At 37.8% G+C, this 6,000-nt stretch overlaps 1 protein-coding gene across 1 annotated transcript in view; it reads left to right on the top strand.

Moving 5' to 3' along the window:
* The first annotated feature begins 5,085 nt into the window (after positions 1 to 5,085).
* Positions 5,086 to 6,000, top strand: part of LOC149775604 (uncharacterized) — a 58,362-nt gene continuing 57,447 nt past the window's right edge. Inside the window, exon 1 of the mRNA XM_089944473.1 lies at positions 5,086 to 5,217. The gene's annotated coding sequence lies outside the window, so the exon portion shown is untranslated. The remainder of the gene's footprint in view (positions 5,218 to 6,000) is intronic.

Below are 6,000 nucleotides of genomic sequence, written 5' to 3'. Positions count from 1 at the left end.
ATATGCAGTCTCATCTGTTTTTACAATTTCACCTTCTACTTCAATAAATGCTTCAGCAGGTAAGAAATATCTACTTGCATCCTGAACTTGTAATTCGATTCGACCACGCTGATTTGGTTGTCTTGCGTCACAAGAATAAAATTGATAATCGCGTATCGATTCATCTTTGAGAATTGGTGCGTCTATATGAAACGCCGGATCGGATACACGTTTGAACATTTTATTATAATTGTCATGATCTAAATCATGGTCGTCTAACAGGAAGACCACTTCCTGCTATTAAACTTGAAGGTATGTTTTTTTTTCTTCTGTTTCACCAGCCAGTTCTGATAGTTTTTGATTTGCGGCTTGATTTATTATTTTACTGACATTTGCAGGCATAACTTCAGTGCTGAGTAATTTTACTTGCTGCTGTTTTCGTCTAATTAACTGTGTAAGTCTATCCTTGATTGCCGAGAACGCTTTATCAGCAAGATTACCAATAGCGCCGATGCCTTTATCACGAACAGCCTCAATAGCCTTCATCCCCAATTGTTTTGCAATCGGTACTGCTTTTGTAGCCATCCTTCTGAAAAAAACCATAACAGTTTTGTAAGTTGGCAGTCGTGAATTTACTAGCCTGACCATTACAGGTCCACGTTGAGCATTGTGTATAATCCTTTTTATATACTGATTAATTAATTGTTTAGTCGCTGTGATAATCATCAGCAATTTCATCAATATGGGAACGATAAATGTTGCGATCCATAATCTTCGACAAATATCAGATATTTCGTTAATAATTTCCGGCGAATTATTTCCTGCACGTTTTCCTCCGATCAGAACTTCTAATCTATCTACATCAGAAAGAACACTGTCAGGACAAGCAATAAGATTGCTTCCTCTTGACTTAGTCAAGGCAGAAAAACCACTTCCTGTAGCGCCGGGAGGATCTTCTGGATCACAAAATTCTTCTTCTTCATCAGCAGATGGTTCTAATAATGATTTAAGAAGATCTGATTGTTTTTTATCCTTTACTTCTCGTTGAAATTTAATAAAATCGTGCTGATAGAATCTATTTTCAGCAACGAGATATATCTCTTTAATCCAATTTTCAGCTTTTTGATTTTTAACAAACTTAGGTTTCATATACTTTTCTTTTTTATCATAACCATATGCGGCATTATCTATTGCTTTGTTCGGATCACTTCTAATCGTTTTGATACTTTCAGGAGTAAATACATTTATAAATCTCGATGATTTTTTGTCGGTGATTTTAGCCGTTGTTTTTGTTGTCGTTCTATTTGTTGCAGCGGTGGAGGAAGCTGTTAAGAAGGTTTTTGCTGAGGAGGTAGCGGCGGGGAAGGTTTTTGTCGAGAAAATTGTTCCAGTGTCTTATCATAAAGATTTTTTTTATTTCATTAACAAAACTTTTATATTTTAGATCATTATATGTAGATTGCTTTTTGTTATAATATATGCGATATACCCGCCTGATGAAATTATCATCACTTACACTATCATGATCAGGTTTTAAATATTTAGACTTTTTAAAAATAGCTACCAATATCACACGAGGTAAATCTTTCTCTTCAATATTTCTGAGTTTTCAATAACACCTTCTCTAAATTTTTGGGTTAATTCAACATTTTCTTTCCTTACTTTAGGTTTAGGCGCAAAATCTTCTTTTATTTCACTAATACCTTCAAGTATTTCTTCATCTGCGGGGGGAGGCTGAGCAGCAGCTATGTCAGCTGGAAGTGTTTGTAAAAGTTTCTTTGTTTTCTTAGTATCTTTAGCAGTCTGTTTTAACATTGGACGAAGACCTTCAGTAGCTTCTACAACTCTTTCAGTAATTTTTGTAACAGGTTTGAATAATTTTTCTGTATCTTCAGCAAATTCAACTTGTACTTCTTGACGCTCTTGAAGTTTTGTCTACGAGAATCACGAACAGGCAAAAACTTTTTGATTGCTTCCAATCTTTATCTGGCTAATTTGGCTGTGTAAGATTCGGCACCAGGTGCCATTATTGATATATAATAATGATCTAATTATAGCAGCAGAGGAGGCGCGACCTCAAATAAATGTCCCGACGGGTAAACGACAGTTTGACGTTATTGATTTTCGTTTTCGTAGGAAGCCTTAGTTTTCAAAAATAAACCTTCGAACAGAAAAATCTTCACCCTTTTGTCATTTTTCGTAGGAAGCCTTAGTTTTCAAAAATGGACCTTCCAGCAAGTGGTCTGTTCGCCTCCTCTGCTGCTGAATGCTTCTTAAGTATTGGGGTTCGATGTTGATGCTCCGTTTACGTCATTTCTTTTCAAAGTTTCTACAGGGCTAGTGAGAGGAACGCATTTCTGTTTAAACGAGACCAGTAGTATAAAACGTCACTCTGTTGTAATTTTGAAAATACTTCATACCCAGGGCCGGCGCCAGACCAGGCTAGACTATCTGGCGCCCTAGGCAAGGTTAGATTCTGCTACCCCCCCCCCCCCGGAAAATATCAATTTCAATATTTATAAACAATAATTTTTTTTTAAAAATGCGCCCAACGAAATCAGCGCCCTAGGCGGCTGCCTAGTTTGCATATATGGTAGCGCCGGCCCTGTTCATACCTGATACATACAGTAGCATACTAAAGAGGGGAGGGGATGGGGTGGAGGTGGGATTAGACGACGGGTGCTCCGGGCTGCAATGGTCTTGGGGCGCAAAAACAGCAAATATATTTTTTTTCGAAAATGACACAAAGTGTGCGTTTGTAAATTTGTTTCTCTTGAATCTCGACTTTTCAGCAAATTACATAACACACGTGTATAACAAAAATTTGCAAACTCGTTTCTACTGCCAGCGTGTGCTTCATGAACAAACTGCTACTCTATCCAATGGCGCCCCATCCACCCCGCTATCATCTTTCGCATTACATCAAGTGAGAGGGATCCAGACATCGATCAGTACTATTGCCTGGGCACAAATCAGTTAAAATAGTCGTCTATCTTCGAACAGGAATTAGATGTATGAGAAAACGTGGGGGAATTATATTTTTGTAAGCAAACCGCACTTAAATAAACCGAGTTTGATAAAAATGTATGGTTTCTGTACATGCTTAACAGTAATACGTTGAAGGTGAAATTAATGGGCCTACTGTGGAAATGACAGACATGCATACAATAATGCTTGATTGTCTTGTGTAAATGATTGAAGTTAGATGCCAGGAAAAGCCACCAAATGGATAATTGTTGGCGGCCACTGTTCTAGCCCAGGCTCCACTGGGGGAGCCCAGAGTGCACCCCCAAACCCCCTAGCTGGTGAGACTGGGCACTAGCCTCATCCCAAGAACCTTCCTCCGGTTTAATCCCTTCAGGCCTCGTATTCTGGCCCACTGGGACATCATTGTCGCCCTGAACGCCATTCGCGCTACTGGCCCCGGGCGCTATTTGTGCCTACCCTTAGTACGCCACTGCATCGGTCTCTCTAAACACCCCAAGACACCCCAGGACTCTCCAAGAACACCCCAATATTACATATATTGGCACCAAAGCTCTCAAAAACGTACTAAAAAGCGAAAACAAAGCAAAAACACATACGGACATTGTTACCATCAATGATTAATAGTATTGGTTGATGTCCCTATTTCCAATAATCTACGGAAACTTACTCTTATGCATCAGATCTCTTTAATTTTATAATATTATTAAACAATTTCCTTATTTAATGGCTATGCACCATACTTCTCTCATTTATTTTGTTATAAACTGTTTTATATACAAATTTTAATTTTAAATCGTGCATCAACATGTTTGACACAGACGTTTAGAATACATGACCAAAGAATGTTACAAGCTCCACGCGAGTGATTTCCCTTGTCGCTCTGTAATTCCTTTCGATTTTACATCTATGTCGTGCTTGATATATCAGATGTAATTTATCTAAACTGACTGATTATACAGGCCATTTAATGATTGGTACAGTCACATAGACAATTAATTATCAACAATAACTCACAAACTACCAAGTCGTTTAATTCTCAGTAAGAATTACTCTGTCTCAATAGCAAATCCAGAGGACATGCCAAATATATCACCCAAATTACAGACTGATTAAAAGAAGAAAAACGATGAAACACACATAACTGGTTTATTTAGAAGTTATTAATGTTTTCGCAAGCATAGTATTAGAATATACAAGGTAGATTTTCATCGTTTAAAATTTATTTAATATAGCAAGTTTCTAGCTGAAATCAGAAAGAATATATATGAGCTATCGAATTTACATTTATTTTTACCAAAATAACTTTCCAATGTTTCCATAAAGAAAATATGCAAATTTCTAGTGTGCAGTAAATGTAATTTCTTTTCATTCAGATTAGTGCGCATTCATTAACTTAATAAATGTGACTTTAATTTTAATTGACTGTTGACATCTTTTTCGGCGACTTAGAGATGTGTTGGTATCTTCTTTAATTGTAGACGTCAATGAATAATGGCGTGATTAGTGGAAATTAATATTAGTGCTAATTATTATTTTCAATATGCATGAATTGGAGGCGAACTATCCCTTGACTGGAGTGTAAGTGTCTTGGGGTCGAAATGTCTAGGTAATTTTCTTGGGGTCGAAATGTCTTGCTTCCATGTGGTATTGCTACTTATTTATAAATGTTGATAAATATTCACATTACTGCACCCGAACACTCTTCGTCGAAATGAGAGTTGTTTCCCTTGGCAAATCTTTGATTTTTGCTACTTTTTCTGTTCAATAAACAATCGCTAAATATTCACACTTTTTGTTTCTATGTTTGTTTGTGTTGTTGTTGAAATTTAAAGTAGGTAAATGATTGAGTCTTGATGTGGTTTTTTTTAGAGTCTTGGGGTGTCCTGGGGTGTATTGGGGGTGTCTTGGGATGTTTAGTGAGACCCCGACTGCATACCTCGCACACACTCCATGGATGCGGACTCTGACCAGGGATTTACAATAAATTGACATTACTTGGAGAGTCCGAGGTAAATTGTCCGAAATGTATCTGCCACAATACATCGTTTGTTCAATGTTAATCTGTTTATGTAAACAATACGTTTTGAACTTACCCCCTAGGCGTTCCTCACTTACAGGCCAAGTGGGGGATTTCCCGAACTTCCCCCATATTTGTTAACTAGGTCAGCAAGGACAACAAGGCTATATCGTTTTTTTCAAGTACCATCTTGGTTCATTGTGGAAATATCTCATGAAACTGGCACTATCTTGGTAAGTAAATGTGTCCAACTGGATAATAATAGCTTTTCTGTTGTTGTGGAACAAGCGCTAAATTGCTGGTGATCTCTAAGGTGGAAACAGTTGCGCCTACAAACACGGAAAATATATAACCAGGAAGGACTTGCCTTTCGGCATTAACCGACAAGGGCTCGTACTCGTACCACTGCTTACAGTTGACCTGTCATACATGTTCTGTATAATAACTACATTTCTTAAGACTTGTATCGTACATGTGTGCATTAACTTGGTGTTTTTAACCATTTATCATGAAATTTAAGTTGTTGTGGGATTTAACGCCATTTTTCAGCACACGATAGGCTATGCGTGGCGGCCAGTATTAATGGTGGAGGAAGAACCCGGGAAGAATCACCGACCCACGAGAAGCTACTGGCAAGCTTTCTCACATAGGCCTTATCCTAGACTCGAACGAACGCAGACAGAGGTGAGATGGCAGTGATCCATAACGGAGGGCGCTTTAGACCGCTCGGCCACTCAGGGCCCCTGAATTTTAAGTTATGAAGTTTACTCATAATGACTTTCCAATGTAATTTTAAATTTAAGATCACCTTATAATTTTTATATAGTTTATGGGTTTTATTTCTCGGCAAATCTTACCAGTTAACTAAATTAATTTTTACAGTTTACCCGCCAATTTGTTATATTGTTTTCCGCACTAGTGCTTTGGCCCATAGGGAAGCACATAAAAATATACCCCAGGTTAAAATGCATCCTTGCTTTCTCGATATCGGGTTTGCTAGGGTATCACAATATTTG

This window comes from Sinohyriopsis cumingii, chromosome 19, assembly GCF_028554795.1.
Source record: "Sinohyriopsis cumingii isolate HCF-2022 chromosome 19, ASM2855479v2, whole genome shotgun sequence".
Lineage (NCBI taxonomy): Eukaryota > Metazoa > Mollusca > Bivalvia > Unionida > Unionidae > Sinohyriopsis > Sinohyriopsis cumingii.
Note: the sequence above shows the minus strand (reverse complement) of the source record. Positions and strands in the feature narration are given on the sequence as shown.